The sequence below is a fragment of the Cherax quadricarinatus genome, chromosome 27 (genome assembly GCF_038502225.1).
Source record: "Cherax quadricarinatus isolate ZL_2023a chromosome 27, ASM3850222v1, whole genome shotgun sequence".
NCBI classification, from domain to species: domain Eukaryota; kingdom Metazoa; phylum Arthropoda; class Malacostraca; order Decapoda; family Parastacidae; genus Cherax; species Cherax quadricarinatus.
The window spans coordinates 27,790,104-27,810,394 of NC_091318.1; the positions used below are offsets into that span (position 1 = coordinate 27,790,104).

Consider the following 20,291-nt stretch of genomic DNA (forward strand, 5'->3'; position numbering starts at 1 on the left):
CAGAAAGTGACGCCTTCCTCACTACCTCCTAGATAAATCGAGGAGAATTTACCCTAAAACACGATATTTTCCCTAACACGGAAACTAAAAAAATGATTATGACATGCAAATCCCTCCTTATTCATCCCCCTCCGGAGCTTCCCCAGCACTAATTTCGACCTGGCAGACACAAGCATCAAGCAGCGTTACCCATACTGTACATGGGTGGTTGTTTACTGCCTGTAAGTCTTCATGTATTCAAAGCTCGTCCGGCAGATTTCGCGTGCGGGGGCCAAGGTTGGACAGAAGGCAATAAACTTCCGATTTTTCTTCGGGTCGAGAGCACAACAGGCGGGGCGGAAGTCTTAACTCCTGACCCAGGACACGCTCTATCACCGTAAAGTTAAGGTAGTCAGTTTTTACTCAAGTTGTTGCCGAGCTGCCTTGTTCCGCTTCATCCCAGTTACGATGAATCTTATATCTCATGACTGTGCCGTGACACGTTTGACTTCCTTCCAATATCTGGTAATGACAGAATTGTGAGGATATCGTGATGTAATAAAAAGTTACTGAGTTCCCAGTGTATAGATACTGTGTCATCAGTGTATGGATATTGCATTATCACTGTGAGGATATTGCTCATTTATTGTAACACATTATGTTACAATGTAATAATGATGCGTGATAACGAAAAGTATTTCATTAATGATGTGAAAATTTTGCACTATCATTCCCCCTCGAGGGAGGTTCCACGAAGCTACTGAAGGGACCCTTGAACGAAAGACTTGAGGTTACCTTCCTGTTCTTGACATCAAACCTAATTACCTCCCATTTCCTAGGCATTGTATAACCCTTCAGGCAGTTCCTATGAATATTACTTAACTTGTATTATTACTAAAAAACGTAGAAGCGAGATCGCCGTACCGTTGGTAACAGGACCAGCTTCGGGCAAGCGAGATCGCCGTACCGTTGGTAACAGGACGAGCTTCGGGCAATATTGAATAAATCGCTCAACCAGAGAGTCAAAGCTTAAGCATATCAAAGCTATTTTCATTGCATAAACGAGAAATTCCAACAAATGGGAGGATGACTGCTTGAAAAAATCGCTTATTTGATGCCCTTACTGCCGGCTGGGATGCGGTAAAGTGCTCAGCAACAAGTGAATCCACCTCTCGCATCTACCTCACCTTGATGATGGTCAAGGGATCTTGATCAAGTGAATTGGAGCTACTCTTACCTTTCCTGAGATCAAACCAGATACTCCCACTCACGTAGAAGGGGCTAAACTGACACGATAAACTACAGTTGCCCCTCCGTCAGGGGCTGATACAAGCACAGGCAAAAGCAAACACAAACATCAACAAACACAAACAACAGATACCCCACTAGGCGGCAGATACCCCGAGAGACACTTCAAGGCATGAGATACCCAGACAATCACGTATAGGAGATAATATACCTCAGTGATAGACATGCAGATATCACGTTCTGTAAATGATACAGATCTACCAGGCTGTGATGGCTATGTGGGTCAGTGTACCGCTAACATCATCAGCCTGGTTGATCAGGCAATCAACACGCTGGGTGAAACTACGAATTATCGACAAAAATGTAGACGAAAAGCAAATTGCAGAACAAGACAATGAAAGCTTTTCCTCTCACCTGCGTCAATCTTCATAGAGTCGACAAGGTAGACTGGTCGCGTTGAAGAACTCTGGAAACCACTCACAGGTAGTGTTACCAGGTCACTATACCTGGTAACCCCAAGTATTGTGACCTGGCAACCCCAAGTACTGTGACCTGGTAACCCCAAGTATTGTGACCTGGTAACTTCTAGTATTGTGACCTGGTAACTCCAAGTACTGTGACCTGGTATTCCCAAGTATTGTGACCTGTTAACTGGAAACCACTCACAGGTAGTGTTACCAGGTCACTATACCTGGTAACCCCAAGTATTGTGACCTGGCAACCCCAAGTACTGTGACCTGGTAACCCCAAGTATTGTGACCTGGTAACTTCTAGTATTGTGACCTGGTAACTCCAAGTACTGTGACCTGGTATTCCCAAGTATTGTGACCTGTTAACCTCTAGTATTGTGACCTGTTAACCTCTAGTATTGTGACCTGGTAACTCCAAGTACTGTGACCTGGTAACCACAAGTATTGTAACCTGGTATCCTCAAGTATTGTGACCTGGTAACTTCTAGTATTGTGACCTGGTAACCCCAAGTATTGTGACCTGGTAACTCCAAGTACTGTGACCTGGTAACCCAAAGTATTGTGACCTGGTAACCTCTAGTATTGTGACCTGGTAACCCCAAGTATTGTGACCTGGTAACTCCAAGTACTGTGACCTGGTAACCCCAAGTATTGTGACCTGGTAACCTTTAGTATTGTGACCTGGTAACCCCAAGTATTGTGACCTGGTAACTTCAAGCACTGTGACCTGGTAACCCCAAATATTGTGACCTGGTAACTCCTAGTATTGTGACCTGGTAACCTCTAGTATTGTCACCTGGTAACCCCCAAGTATTGTGACCTGGTAACTTCTAGTATTGTGACCTGGTAACCCAAGTATTGTGACCTGGTAACTCCAAGTATTGTGACCTGGTAACCCCAAGTATTGTGACCTGGTAACCCGTAGCATTGTGACCTGGTAACCCCAAGTATTGTGACCTGGTAACTCCAAGTATTGTGACCTGGTAACCCTAAGTATTGTGACCTGGTAACTCCAAGTACTGTGACCTGGTAACTCCAAGTATTGTGACCTGGTAACCACAAGTATTGTGACCTGGTAACACCAATTATTGTGACCTGGTAACCCCAAGTATTGTGACCTGGTAACTACTAGTATTGTGACCTGGTAACCCCAAGTATTGTGACCTGGTAACTCCAAGTACTGTGACCTGGTAACTCCAAGTATTGTGACCTGGTAACCCCCAAGTATTGTGACCTGGTAACTTCTAGTATTGTGATCTGGTAACCCCAAGTACTGTGACCTGGTAACCCCAAGTATTGTGACATGGTAACTCCAAGTATTGTGACCTCGTAACTCCAAGTATTGTGACCTGGTAACTCCAAGTACTGTGACCTGGTAACTCCAAGTATTGTGACCTGGTAACTCCAAGTATTGAGACCTGGTAACTCCAAGTACTGTGACCTGGTAACCCCAAGTATTGTGACCTGGTAACCCCAAGTATTGTGACCTGGTAACTCCAGTATTGTGACCTGGTAACTCCAAGTATTGTGACTTGGTAACTCCAAGTATTGTGACCTGGTAACTCCAAGTATTGTGACCTGGTAACCCCAAGTACAGTGACCTGGTAACTCCAAGTATTGTGACGTTGTAACCCCAAGTATTGTGACCTGGTAACTCCAAGTATTGTGACCTGGTACCTCCAAGTACTGTGACCTGGTAACTCCAAGTATTGTGACCTGGTAACTCCAAATACTGTGACCTGGTAACTCCAAGTATTGTGACCTGGTAACTCCAAGTACTGTGACCTGGTAACCCCAGGTATTGTGACCTGGTAACTTCTAGTATTGTGACCTGGTAACTCCAAGTATTGTGACCTGGTAACTCCAAGTACTGTGACCTGGTAACTCCAAGTATTGTGACCTGGTAACTCCAAGTACTGTGACCTGATAACTCCAAGTACTGTGACCTGGAAACTCCAAGTACTGTGACCTGGTAACTCCAAGTATTGTGACCTGGTAACTCCAAGTACTGTGACCTGGTAACTTCAAGAACTGTGACCTGGTAACTCCAAGTACTGTGACCTGATAACTCCAAGTACTGTGACCTGGTAACTCCAAGTACTGTGACCTGGTAACTCCAAGTACTGTGACCTGGTAACTTCAAGTACTGTGACCTGGTAACTCCAAGTACTGTGACCTGGTAACTCCAAGTACTGTGACCTGGTAACTCCAAGTACTGTGACCTTGTACCTCCAAGTACTGTGACCTGGTAACTCCAAGTACTGTGACCTGGTAACTGCAAGTACTGTGACCTTGTAACTCCAAGTACTGTGACCTGGTAACTTCAAGAACTGTGACCTGGTAACTCCAAGTACTGTGACCTGGTAACTCCAAGTACTGTGACCTGGTAACTCCAAGTACTGTGACCTGGTAACTCCAAGTACTGTGACCTGGTAACTTCAAGTACTGTGACCTGGTAACTCCAAGCACTGTGACCTGGTAACTCCAAGTACTGTGACCTGGTACCTCCAAGTACTGTGACCTGGTAACTCCAAGTACTGTGACCTGGTAACTGCAAGTACTGTGACCCTTTAACTCCAAGTACTGTGACCTGGTACCTCCAAGTACTGTGACCTGGTACCTCCAAGTACTGTGACCTGGTGTAGCAACTCCATACAAACACAACGATGGCAGAAAAAAAAGCGATAAATGAGGTTTTTCTTTCGAGTAGCGTCACACGATACCACGATAACACCAGTGAACCACTACGATACCACGATAACACCAGTGAACCACTACGATACTACGATAACACCAGTGAACCACTACGATACCACGATAATACCAGTGAACCACTACGATACCACGATAACACCAGTGAACCATTACGATACCACGATAACATCAGTGAACCACTACGATACCACGATAACACCAGTGAACCACTATGATACCACGATAACACCAGTGAACCACTACGATACCACGATAACACCAGTGAACCACTACGATACCACGATAACACCAGTGAACCACTACGATACCACGATAACACCAGTGAACCACTATGATACCACGATAACACCAGTGAACCACTACGATACCACGATAACACCAGTGAACCCCTATGATACCACGATAACACTAGTGAACCACTACGATACCACGATAACACCAGTGAACCACTACGATACGACGATAACACAAGTGAACCACTACGATACCACGATAACACCAGTGAACCACTACGATGCCACGATAACACCAGTAAACCACTACGATACCACGATAACACCAGTGAACCACTATGATACCACGATAACACCAGTGAACCACTACGATGCCACGATAACACCAGTAAACCACTACGATACCACGATAACACCAGTAAACCACTACGATGCCACGATAACACCAGTGAACCACTACGACACAACGATAACACCAGTGAAGCACTACGATACCACGATAATACCAGTGAACCAGTACGATACCACGATAACACCAGTGAACCACTACGATACCACGATAACACCAGTGAACCACTACGATACCACTATAACACCAATGAACCACTATGATACCACGATAACACCAGTGAATCAGTACGATACCACGATAACACCAGTGAACCACTACGATACCACAATAACACTACTGAAACGCCTATTTACATTACAAATATTTACCCACCTTCATCAACACCACAACTGCAAGAGGTGGCAGTAGTTTCCTCAGTGACACATCTGCAATACTGCTGCTGTTGCAGATGTCCCAGCACTGGGATGTGACATCAATTAGCCCCTCGTGGTTTACCTGAGAAAAAAAAAAACGTTGATTTAGGTATATTACTTACATACTAGGAATATTTGCATATATATATATATATATGTATATATATATATATATATATATATATATATATATATATATATATATATATATATATATATATATATATATATATATATATATATATATATATATATATATATATATATATATATATATATATTTATATATATATATATATATATATATATATATATATATATATATATATATATATATATATATATATATATATATATATATATATATATATATATATATATATATATATATATATATATATATAATATACACGTTGTGCCGAATATGTAAAACTGGTCAATTAGCAAGAACTCATTTAAAATTAAGTCCTCTCTAAAATTTTCTCTTATACATTTAAAGATATATTTTTTTCATGAATGTTAATGTAAAAATTTATAATTTTGCACCAAAAGGAACTTAGAAAACTTACCTAACCTTATTATAACAAGAACAATTTATTTTAGCCTAACCCAACTAAAAATATTTTAGATTTGTTTACAATAATTTAATACTAAACAAACACAGTTAAATATATATTTTTCGTTAGGTTCAGAATGGTTTTGGCGAAATGATTGCATACACAAATATTCACTTGTCCTATATGGCAAGATGAGCGTTGCTATTTAAGCCAAGATCGCAAGTTCTGCCTATTCGGCACGACATATATATATATATATATATATATATATATATATATATATATATATATATATATATATATATATATATATATATATATATATATATATATATATATATATATATATATATACATATATATATATATATATATATATATATATATATATATATATATATATATATTCTTCCTTGAAGCCTTTTTATCCACTTCTCCGAGGCTATGGGTCCCACAATTTACACTATATATATATATATATATATATATATATATATATATATATATATATTATTTTATTTTTTTATTAACACACTGGCAGATTTCCACCAAGGCAGGGTGCCCCGAAAAAGAAAAACTTTCACCATCATTCACTCCATCACTGTCTTGCCAGAAGGGTGCTTTACACTACGGTTTTTAAACTGCAACATTAACACCCCTCCTTCAGAGTGCAGGCACTGTACTTCCCATCTCCAGGACTCAAGTCCGGCCTGCCGGTTTCCCTGAATCCCTTCATAAATGTTACTTTGCTCACACTCCAACAGCACGTCAAGTATTAAAAACCATTTGTCTCCATTCACTCCTATCAAACACGCTCACGCATGCCCGCTGGAAGTCCAAGCCCCTCGCACACAAAACATCCTTTATCCCCTCCCTCCAACCTTTCCTAGGCCGACCCCTACCCCGCCTTCCTTCCACTACAGACTGATACACTCTTGAAGTCATTCTGTTTCGCTCCATTCTCTCTACATGTCCGAACCACCTCAACAACCCTTCCTCAGCCCTCTGAACAACAGTTTTGGCAATCCCGCACCTCCTAACTTCGAAACTACGAATTCTCTGCATTATATTCACACCACACATTGCCCTCAGACATGACATCTCCACTGCCTCCAGCCTTCTCCTCGCTGCAACATTTATCACCCATGCTTCACACCCATATAAGAGCGTTGGTAAAACTACACTCTCATACATTCCCCTCTTTGCCTCCAAGGACAAAGTTCTTTGTCTCCACAGACTCCTAAGTGCACCACTCACCCTTTTCCCCTCATCAATTCTATGATTCACCTCATCCTTCATAGACCCATCCGCTGACACGTCCACTCCCAAATATCTGAATACATTCACCTCCTCCATACTCTCTCCCTCCAATCTGATATCCAATCTTTCATCACCTAATCTTTTTGTTATCCTCATAACCTTACTCATTCCTGTATTCACTTTTAATTTTCTTCTTTTGCATACCCTACCAAATTCATCCACCAAACTCTGCAACTTCTCTTCAGAATCTCCCAAGAGCACAGTGTCATCAGCAAAGAGCAACTGTGACAACTCCCACTTTATGTGTGATTCTTTATCTTTTAACTCCACGCCTCTTGCCAAGACCCTCGCATTTACTTCTCTTACAACCCCATCTATAAATATATTAAACAACCACGGTGACATCACACATCCTTGTCTAAGGCCTACTTTTACTGGGAAATAATCTCCCTCTTTCCTACATACTCTAACTTGAGCCTCACTATCCTCGTAAAAGCTCTTCACTGCTTTCAGTAACCTACCTCCTACACCATACACCTGCAGCATCTGCCACATTGCCCCCCTATCCACCCTGTCATACGCCTTTTTCAAATCCATAAATGCCACAAAAATCTCTTTAGCTTTATCTGAATACTGTTCACTTATATGTTTCACTGTATATATATATATATATATATATATATATATATATATATATATATATATATATATATATATATATATATATATATATTATATATATATATATAGATAGATAGATAGATAGATAGATAGATAGATAGACAGAGCAATGAAATCACGAAACAAGTGATTTTTAAATGACTTACCAAACTGCGGCAGGCCAGGACTCGACCCTACGAACCTTATACAGCCTCCAGAGGCAGCACAATGTATGCATCGCCTTACCACTTGAGCCAGTGATCCTACAATAAACACGCATGCAGCTGAGCTGCATGTTTTTCTCGTGATCCGAGGACACTCGTGGCAGTGATATCTCGAGGATTAATTTCTGCCTTCTCCTGTTTGAATATCCACCTCAACAAGCAGGTTACATAGCAGTGAAATGACGAAACAAGTGATTTTAAATCATTTACCAAACTGCGGTAGGCCAGGACTTGACCCTACGAACCTTGTACCGCCTCCAGAGGCAGCACAATGTACGCATCGCCTTACCGCTTGTTATGCAGAGTATTTCGGGCAAATTTGGTCAATTTTGACCCGGGATGCGACCCACACCAGTCGACTAACGCCCGGGTACCCATTTTTACTGATTGTTGAATAAAGACACCAGGTATAAGGAAACACGCTTATATTTCTACCCTTGCTGGGAATTGAACCCGAACCCTCACCGTGTGAAGCGAGAGCTTTTGCCACCAGGCCACGGGCCACCATAACAAACATTCCGGCTGTCTAAATACAATGGCAGGTACTGCCTAAGAAAAATATAGAAGAACTTCATTTGGTACACAGCAAACGATGTTTCCCTTCGATCACAGAGCGAAACTGGATAAAGCTCTAAAAAGAGTAAGTTTCTACTACACTTGAGGGTAATACCCGTCATCCAGCCAGCTTAGCACTATGAAAGATGAGTTCACTGAATGCTCTTCACATATCATACCAAGTTTAATATTGTGTGGAGGACGAGCCAGGGAAGTTTACTAAAATATTGTGCCAATCTCTGTGATATAAAGAGATCAGAGTTGTGTGAAATATAACCATGGATAATGTCATTTACACCAGCAGCAGGCAGCTACCCAGGCAGCTGCACCAAACTGAGCACTGCCCAGGCTAAACAAGTATGAACATTCACGCACTGAACAAAGAGTGAACATCGACACGGCGAGAGTGAACATACATCCAGTGTGTCATCGATGGCGTGGGCAAGGTTCCCCTGCAGCAGGGTTGGTGTGGCATGGTATTATTACAGATTACACGGGGATTATACTCGAGCTGTGGTCTAAGTCCTTGGAGAATAATGTATGAAACGTCACCAGACATGGATCACGCTGGGGTATTTTTTACATCATGGCATTCACACACACTCTCTCTCTCTCTCTCTCTCTCACACACACACACACACACACACACACACACACACACACACACACACGCGTCAAGAAATTAGAGAAAGTGCAAAGGTTTGCAACAAGGCTGGTTCCAGAGCTAAGGGGAATGTCCTACGAAGAAAGGTTAAGGGAAATCGGTCTGACGACACTGGAGGACAGGAGGGTCAGGGGAGACATGATAACAACATACAAAATATTCCGTGGAATAGACAAGGTGGACAGAGACAGGATGTTCCAGAGATGGGACACAGAAACAAGGGGTCACAATTGGAAGATGAAGACTCAGATGAGTCAAAGGGATGTTAGGAAGTATTTCTTCAGCCACAGAGTTGTTAGGAAGTGGAATAGTCTGGCAAGCGATGTAGTGTAGGCAGGAACCATACATAGTTTTAAGACGAGGTATGATAAAGCTCATGGAGCAGGGAGAGAGAGGACCCAGTAGCACTCAGTAAAGAGGTGGGGCCAGGAGCTGAGTCTGGACCCGTGCAACCACAATTAGGTGAGTACAATTAGGTGATTACACACACACGCACACACACACACACACACAACGAAGGAACTACAGCTCCCGGCACCGTCTCTTAACCTAGGGGTCACTCTATCACATGTCTCTATCACATCAATTTCTCAAAGTCATGTATGGAATTCGTTTCCAGTTTCTTGACTTGCTTCAAAATACATTACTCGTATTTACCTAAAAAAAAATTACTGCCTAACCTATACACAAATTCACGCATTTCTCTCGGAAATCAATTAAAAACGTTGCGATTTCACTGACAGAAACGATGTGACTTCACTAATAAAAACATTGTGATTTCACTAATAAAAATGTTATTTCACTAATAAAAACGTTATTTCACTAATAAAAACGTTGTGATTTCACTAATAAAAACGTTGTGATTTTACTAATAAAAACGTTATTTCACTAATAAAAACGTTGTGATTTCACTAATAAAAATGTTATTTCACTAATAAAAACGTTATTTCACTAATAAAAACGTTGTGATTTCACTAATAAAAACGTTGTGATTTCACTAATAAAAACGTTATTTCACTAATAAAAACGTTGTGATTTCACTAATAAAAACGTTATTTCACTAATAAAAACGTTATTTCACTAATAAAAACGTTATTTCACTAATAAAAACATTGTAATTTCACTAATAAAAATGTTATTTCACTAATAAAAACGTTATTTCACTAATAAAAACGTTATTTCACTAATAAAAACGTTGTGATTTCACTAATAAAAACGTTATTTCACTAATAAAAACGTTGTGATTTCACTAATAAAAACGTTATTTCACTAATAAAAACGTTATTTCACTAATAAAAACGTTGTGATTTCACTAATAAAAACGTTATTTCACTAATAAAAACGTTGTGATTTCACTAATAAAAACGTTATTTCACTAATAAAAACGTTATTTCACTAATAAAAACGTTATTTCACTAATAAAAACGTTATTTCACTAATAAAAACGTTATTTCACTAATAAAAACGTTATTTCACTAATAAAAACGTTATTTCACTAATAAAAACGTTATTTCACTAATAAAAACGTTGCGATTTCATTAATAAAAGTTATGATTTAACTGCTAAAACATGAAATACAATGTGGAAGGATCTTGATACCAGCCACCAGAGCACAGACGATCATAGTCTATACAGCAAACTAAATTTGATACACAAAATATTCAGTGGATGGCAATACAACAAATGGTTGTATCAAAAGAACGTTCTCGCCCAATAAAACAGTAAATGGAAACGTTTATGAATCGCTTTAAATGTTGTAGCAGATGGTAAACAAGCCATACAAGCGAATATACATGAGGAGGATTGAATATGTATGTTCCACGTATGAATATGTATGTTCCACGAATGAATATACATGTTTCATGTATAAATATGCAGGAGTGCTGGAGCCAGGGTGAGTGCATAAAGTAGGGCGGATGGCTCCCAGACTGACACACCTGGGGTGGGTTACCCCCCTGGATGATGCGCTCTGGGTGGGTGACCCCCTGGATGATGCGCTCTGGGTGGGTGACCCCCTGGATGATACGCTCTGGGTGGGTGATCCCCTGGATGATACGCTCTGGGTGGGTGACCCCCTGGATGATACGCTCTGGGTGGGTGACCCCCTGGATGATACGCTCTGGGTGGGTGACCCCCTGGATGATACGCTCTGGGTGGGTGACCCCCTGGATGATACGCTCTGGGTGGGTGACCCCCTGGATGATACGCTCTGGGTGGGTGACCCCCTGGATGATACTCTCTGGGTGGGTGATCCCCTGGATGATACGCTCTGGGTAGGTGACCCCCTGGATGATACGCTCTTGGTAGGTGACCCCCCTGGGTGATACGCTCTTGGTGGGTGACCCCCTGGATGATACGCTCTGGGTGGGTGACCCCCCTGGATGATACACTCTGGGTGGGTGACCCCCCTGGATGATACACTATGGTTGGATGACCCCTGGGATGATACACCAGGGTTGAGTAAGTCTCAGGATGACAGACTGTGTCATGATCAAGCACTACAGCAGCCTACTGTGTCATGATCACTGACTACAGCAGCCTACTGTGTCATGATCACTGACTACAGCAGCCTACTGTGTCATGATCACTGACTACAGCAGCCTACTGTGTCATGATCACTGACTACAGCAGCCTACTGTGTCATGATCACTGACTACAGCAGCCTACTCTGTCATGATCACTGACTACAGCAGCCTACTGTGTCATGATCACTGACTACAGCAGCCTACTGTGTCAAGATCACTGACTGCAGCAGCCTACTGTTCATGATCACTGACTACAGCAGCCTACTGTGTCATGATCACTGACTGCAGCAGCCTACTGTGTCATGATCACTGACTACAGCAGCCTACTGTGTCATGATCACTGACTGCAGCAGCCTACTGTGTCATGATCACTGACTACAGCAGCCTACTGTTCATGATCACTGACTGCAGCAGCCTACTGTGTCATGATCACTGACTACAGCAGCCTACTGTGTCATAATCACTAACTACAGCAGCCTACTGTGTCATGATCACTGACTACAGTAGCCTACTGTGTCATGATCACTGACTACAGTAGCCTTCTGTGTCATGATCACTGACTACAGTAGCCTACTCTGTCATGATCACTGACTATAGTAGCCTACTGTGTCATGATCACTGACTACAGTAGCCTACTGTGTCATGATCACTGACTACAGTAGCCTACTGTGTCATGATCACTGACTACAGTAGCCTACTGTGTCATGATCACTGACTACAGTAGTCTATTGTGTCATAATCACTGACTACAGTAGTCTACTGTGTCATGATCACTGACTACAGCAGCCTACTGTGTCATGATCACTGACTACAGCAGCCTACTGTGTCATGATCACTGACTACAGCAGCCTACTGTGTCATGATCACTGATTACAGTAGCCTACTGTTCATGATCACTGACTACAGCAGCCTACTGTGTCATGATCACTGACTACAGCAGCCTACTGTGTCAAGATCACTGACTGCAGCAGCCTACTGTTCATGATCACTGACTACAGCAGCCTACTGTGTCATGATCACTGACTGCAGCAGCCTACTGTGTCATGATCACTGACTACAGCAGCCAACTGTGTCATGATCACTGACTGCAGCAGCCTACTGTGTCATGATCACTGACTACAGCAGCCTACTGTTCATGATCACTGACTGCAGCAGCCTACTGTGTCATGATCACTGACTACAGCAGTCTATTGTGTCATGATCACTGACTACAGTAGTCTACTGTGTCATGATCACTGACTACAGCAGCCTACTGTGTCATGATCACTGACTACAGCAGCCTACTGTGTCATGATCACTGACTACAGGAGCCTACTGTGTCATGATCACTGACTACAGTAGCCTACTGTTCATGATCACTGACTACAGCAGCCTACTTTGTCATGATCACTGACTACAGCAGCCTACTGTGTCAAGATCACTGACTGCAGCAGCCTACTGTTCATGATCACTGACTACAGCAGCCTACTGTGTCATGATCACTGACTGCAGCAGCCTACTGTGTCATGATCACTGACTACAGCAGCCTTCTGTTTCATGATCACTGACTGCAGCAGCCTACTGTGTCATGATCACTGACTACAGCAGCCTACTGTTCATGATCACTGACTGCAGCAGCCTACTGTGTCATGATCACTGACTACAGCAGCCTACTGTGTCATAATCACTAACTACAGCAGCCTACTGTGTCATGATCACTGACTACAGCAGCCTACTGTGTCATGATCACTGACTACAGTAGCCTACTGTGTCATGATCACTGACTACAGTAGCCTACTGTGACATGATCACTGACTACAGTAGCCTACTGTGTCATGATCACTGACTACAGTAGCCTACTGTGTCATGATCACTGACTACAGTAGCCTACTGTGTCATGATCACTGACTACAGTAGCCTACTGTGTCATGATCACTGACTACAGCAGCTTACTGTGTCACGATCAATGACTACAGCAGTTTATGAGTATCGTCACACATCAATGAGTGTTGATCACTCACTGCTGAATTTTCCTGTGGGGTAATCTAAATGTCTCCTGAAGTCTTGTGTCTACATGCAATGATTCCTTAGCATAAAGTACCAATTTCTTCAACATACCACACAACAGATTTGATAAATGGTTTTCAGAATTGATAAGTTGAAGATTGAGACTTGTGCAACATATATGCAACGTATGGGGTCACATAATGTTGTGTGTCCTCTACTATCTGGAGTACTTGAGACGCTTGAGAGTCCAAACCAACGAAGCATCGTTCGAAATATTTCTATATAAATTTGAATTGACGATTTTTTTTATTTCTGACACTGTCACGAGCACACTAACGGAGAAATAAATATGGAGAGTGAATCATGTAAATTACCCAGAAGAGAAAAAGGAAAGGAGAGTTTCAGTAGCAGCAGCTGGGGTGAATGTTCCATCAGAATGGGTAGGTTGGTGTGAATGTTCAGTTGGAATATTTCGGTTGGGTGGAGATGAATGTTACATTAAAACAGTCTTGCGTATAGCAGAAAAGCAGCTAAATATAAGGAAATTTTCCACTTCCTCGTACATGTTGCTAGCTTCTGAAAATTTTCCATCTTACATTATTCTGCATATAATATTTATATCTTTGACTTATTTTGTTGTTGTCGTATATCTTGGCTTATTGTTGGCCCTTTCCTATTTCCTTTACCATTTTACCCAGGCTCTCCCCCCCTCCCCTCCTGTCTACTTACATCATCTCCCTCTTCCTTCCCTACCTCTTCCCTCTACCTTCCCAACTCCATTCTCATCCCCCCTTCCCTATTCCTTCAACATCTTCCTCTCCTTCGGCTCTCCCCAGCTTAGGTATCATATATTCCTATCTTCCTTTGTTATTTCTCTCCTTTTCTCCTTCCTGCTCTACGCTTCCTCAGTTCTCTCTACATCTTTCCTCTTCCCTGGTCTCGCAAACTCTCTTGAGCCTTCGTTCACTCTTCTGCGTCTGCTTCCATCTTCCCCTTCCTGCTCTGGATTTTTTCCTCAGCACTTTGTTCATTTACGAGTAAGCAAGCCTAAGTTTGCATTTTTGTTCACTTGTTTCATACGCTCGTGTTCTTTCTTTCGTTTGTTAATTTTATTGACCTGCTTTTATCTTCAGTCTTGCTTCCTCTATTTTATCTCGAGTTTCCTTCCGCTGCAAGTTTATCTCTGTTTATTTCATTTCTCTCAGTTCCTCCCCGTGGTCCCTCAGGAGAGAAAAAGTAATGCTGGATCTCTCGTTTTTGAAGCATATTCCCGGTATCGTCCCAGGAGTGGTAAGGTGCAGCATGCCTACTACAGTCGTAGGTGCCAGTAGAAGAGAGTATATACTGTCACTGTCCAAGGGATGGTAGACAGGGACTATTTTCTTCCATGTGCTAATCACCATGATATATATATATATATATATATATATATATATATATATATATATATATATATATATATATATAATATATATATATGTACATATATATATATATATAATATATATATATGTACATATATATATATATATAATATATATATATGTACATATATATATATATATAATATATATATATGTACATATATATATATATATAATATATATATATGTACATATATATATATATAATATATATATATGTATATATATATATATATATATATATATATATATATATATATATATATATATATATATAACATATATATATATATATATATATATATATATATATATATATATATATATATATATATATATATATATATATATATATATATATATATATATATATATATATATATATATATATATATATATATATATATATATATATATATATATATGTACCTAGGGATTGGCGGAGAGCATGTATGGTCCCTTTATATAAAGGGAAAGGGGACAAAAGAGACTGTAAAAGTTATAGAGGAATAAGTTTACTGAGTATACCAGGAAAAGTATACGGTAGAGTTATAATTGAAAGAATTAGAGGTAAGACAGAATGTAGAATTGCGAATGAGCAAGGAGGTTTCAGAGTGGGTAGGGGATGTGTAGATCAAGTGTTTACATTGAAGCATATATGTGAACAGTATTTAGATAAAGGTAGGGAAGTTTTTATTGCATTTATGGATTTAGAAAAGGCATATGATAGAGTGGATAGAGGAGCAATGTGGCAGATGTTGCAAGTATATGGAATAGGTGGTAAGATATTAAATGCTGTAAAGAGTTTTTATGAGGATAGTGAGGCTCAGGTTAGGGTGTGTAGTAGAGAGGGAGACTACTTCCCGGTAAAAGTAGGTCTTAGACAGGGATGTGTAATGTCACCATGGTTGTTTAATATATTTATAGATGGGGTTGTAAAAGAAGTAAATGCTAGGGTGTTCGGGAGAGGGATGGGATTAAATTTTGGGGAATCAAATTCAAAATGGGAATTGACACAGTTACTTTTTGCTGATGATACTGTGCTTATGGGAGATTCTAAAGAAAAATTGCAAAGGTTAGTGGATGAGTTTGGGAATGTGTGTAAAGGTAGAAAGTTGAAAGTGAACATAGAAAAGAGTAAGGTGATGAGGGTATCAAATGATTTAGATAAAGAAAAATTGGATATCAAATTGGGGAGGAGGAGTATGGAAGTGAATGTTTTCAGATTCTTGGGAGTTGACGTGTCGGCGGATGGATTTATGAAGGATGAGGTTAATCATAGAATTGATGAGGGAAAAAAGGTGAGTGGTGCGTTGAGGTATACGTGGAGTCAAAAAACGTTATCTATGGAGGCAAAGAAGGGAATGTATGAAAGTATAGTAGTACCAACACTCTTATATGGATGTGAAGCTTGGGTGGTAAATGCAGCAGCGAGGGGACTGTTGGAGGCAGTGGAGATGTCCTGTCTAAGGGCAATGTGTGGTGTAAATATTATGCAGAAAATTCGGAGTGTGGAAATTAGGAGAAGGTGTGGAGTTAATAAAAGCATTAGTCAGAGGGCAGAAGAGGGGTTGTTGAGGTGGTTTGGTCATTTAGAGAGAATGGATCAAAGTAGAATGACATGGAAAGCATATAAATCTATAGGGGAAGGAAGGCAGGGTAGGGGTCGTCCTCGAAAAGGTTGGAGAGAGGGGGTAAAGGAGGTTTTGTGGGCAAGGGGCTTGGACTTCCAGCAAGCGTGCGTGAGCGTGTTAGATAGGAGTGAATGGAGATGAATGGTACTTGGGACCTGACGATCTGTTGGAGTGTGAGCAGGGTAATATTTAGTGAAGGGATTCAGGGAAACCGGTTATTTTCATATAGTCGGACTTGAGTCCTGGAAATGGGAAGTACAATGCCTGCACTTTAAAGGAGGGGTTTGGGATATTGGCAGTTTGGAGGGATATGTTGTGTATCTTTATACGTATATGCTTCTAAACTGTTGTATTCTGAGCACCTCTGCAAAAACAGTGATAATGTGTGAGTGTGGTGAAAGTGTTGAATGATGATGAAAGTATTTTCTTTTTGGGGATTTTCTTTCTTTTTTGGGTCACCCTGCCTTGGTGGGAGACGGCCGACTTGTTGAAAAAAAAATGTATGTATATATGGTAGTTTGTAGGCAGAGTGAACTGTTGTGAGTGTCGACATTTCTCAACAAGTTTACGCATTTGGATGGTTTTGTACGAAGGTGGTGAACCTACGTAGATACCATGCAGTACTATGTAATGTAGTCACTTTTATTTATCAAACTTGGATACATTGACAGTGTGCTACTAACCTATTCCGTATGATAATTACACAGTGGAAACAATAGCTAACTATGTTCCCTTGTCATATTCCATCACGCAGAATGTGGCTCATACAAGGTGTTGAAATCTGTGAGCCTGATCTGGGAGACTTCAGTAGAGCGTGTCAATCCTTAGCTCATATCAGCCCCTAGCTAGCTCATGTCAACTCTTAGCTTCCTCTTATTCAACACTTATCATTCCTTTCTCAGCCCTTAGTATTCTTCTCATAAACCCTTGGTATCCTCTCCTCAACCCTTAACCCTAAGAATGACGTCTTGAATCCTTATCATATTCTTTTCACAAATTAATTTACCTTTCTACTAACCTTAAAATTGCTCTATTTACCTTAGTATGCCCTTTCTCAATCCTTAATGCGCTGGTTGCCTCCTTCTCACTACCACCCATTCAATCCCTTCCACGCCAATTTCCTTTCATCTCGGTAACCTTCCACGCCAATTCCTTCTTCCCCTTCCACCCCTCTTTTTCATTCATCAAGAATTCAGCATCAATAAAGCTTGTGCTCGACTACCCTTACGTCATGCACATCAATAAGCTTCTAACAACGCTTTTATGTCACCACTGACTACATCAATAAGTCTAACAAGGCTGGCGGTATTGTTACAACTAACTACATAAATAGGATTCTAAAAACACCCTTATGTCACCACAACTACATCAACAAGCAACAACACCCTTATGTTACCACTAACTCCATCAACAAGCTTCTAATAATGGTAGTACGTCACACACAACCACGTTAATATACTTCAAACATCACCCATTCATCACACATATGCATATCACCAAATAAAACTGCATCATTTATGATCTTAAACCGAGGAACTCACCGAGTCAAATGCGATCTTTATAGCGTTAACAGAGACCCGTATTAAAGACTATCCTGACAAAGAAATATTGATACATATAGCTACTACCTCCATCACTATGGCTACCACCACTACTGCTGCCACTACCACCACCGCCACCACCACCACCACCACCACCACCACCACCACCACCACCACCACCACCACCACCACCACCACCACCACCACCACCACTACTGCTGTCACTCGGCACGGAAGGAAGGCAGGTGGAACATAGGGTAAACAATGGGTGTGTGGAATGCTATTTACTAAAAATGGGTTTAAACCGTAGATACGCGAATCTCTGGCAGATTTATTGACCACAGAGAATTGAGTATTGGAAGAGCAGTGGTTCAGTGTTTCAGTGGTGCTGGTGGTAATATAAATGCAGTGGTACAGTAGTGCTGGTGGTAGTATAAAAGCAGTGGTACAGTGGTGCTGGTGGTATAACAGCAGTGATGCTGGAATTACGAAAGCATTGGTGACTTGGTGCAATATGTAAGACGAGACCAGTAATTCAGTGCTGCTGGAGGTAGAGTGCAGTGATGCTGGTGGTACTGTGAGTGGAGTGTTGCTGGAGGTATTGTGAATGCAGTGATGATGGAGGATTTATGAATAAAGTGATGATGGAGATATTGTGAATGAAGTGATGCTGGAGGTATTGTGAGTGCAGTGATGCTGGAGGTGTTGTGAGTGCAGTGATGATGGAGGTATTGTGAATAAAGTGATGCTGGAGCTACTGTGACTGAAGTGATGATGGAGGTATTGTGAATGCAGTGATGATGAAAGCAGTGGCGTTGATAAGGTTGGTGTCAGCCGGGGTGGCATCTTTGGTGTCACCCCCATGAAATCCAAGCACGGTCGGATAGGGGGAAGTAAACACCAGTTAGGTCACTACAGCATGACTAATGACTAATGTTTATCAATGATATCGTTTAAGGGCCATAAACCGAACAGGAGAATACTTCTCAACTTTATTAATGATAAAATAAATAGTCGAAGTAATATTGAGGAAACATAAATACCACTTTGAGTACAGGCAACAGATCCTACATTTATTCATCCTCAACAATGCATAAAAAAAACTTGAAAAATTAAGAAAAACATTGCAATATCAGAGAAACACTAATTCCTATTTAACCTTGAGTACAGGTAACATCTCAGTGAATCTGATCTTACATTTCCTTGCCTTCAATTCTGCAAAATCATCTATCACATTATCAAAATCAACGATTTTCCCCATATAGGCCTATTTGTACTCTGTAATCATATAATAGGCTTCTTCTCTTATGTTGGTGCAGCACTGTTATGGGCATTAGTGTCACCTTCTTTAGAGGCTCTGTGGTGTCACTCCTAGATGTTGTCACCCGGGGCGGCCCGACCTCCCCGCACCTCGTTACGACGTCACTGGATGAAGGTATTGTGAGTGCAGTGATGATGGAGGTATTGTGAGTTGGATGATGCTGGTGGAATTGTGAATGAAGTGATGCTGGAGGTATTGTGAGTAGAGTGGCGCTGGTGGTATTACAAGTGCAGTGATACTGGATGTACTGTGAGTGGAGTGATGCAGGAGGTATTGTGAGTGCAGTGATGCTGGAGGTATTGAGTGCAGTGATACTGGATGTATTGTGAGTTCAGTGATGTTGGAGGTATTGTGAGTGGAGTGGCGCTGGAGGTATTGTGAGTGCAGTGATGCTGGAAGTATTGTTAGTGCAGTGATGCTGGAGGTATTGTGAGTTCAGTGATGCTGGAGGTATTGTGAGTAGAGTGGCGCTGGTAGTATTACAAGTGCAGTGATACTGGATGTACTGTGAGTGGAGTGATGCAGGAGGT

General features: G+C 41.0%; 1 protein-coding gene across 8 annotated transcripts in view; it reads right to left on the bottom strand.

The window, feature by feature from the left end:
• Positions 1–20,291, bottom strand: part of LOC128691112 (uncharacterized) — a 343,519-nt gene that overhangs the window by 95,631 nt on the left and 227,597 nt on the right. For 6 of the 8 annotated variants that reach the window (XR_011392497.1, XR_011392496.1, XM_070089167.1 and 3 more), the window contains one exon: positions 5,370–5,492. The exons of the other annotated variants lie outside the window; for them this stretch is intronic. The gene's annotated coding sequence lies outside the window, so the exon portion shown is untranslated. The remainder of the gene's footprint in view (positions 1–5,369; positions 5,493–20,291) is intronic. 8 annotated transcript variants of the gene reach the window in all.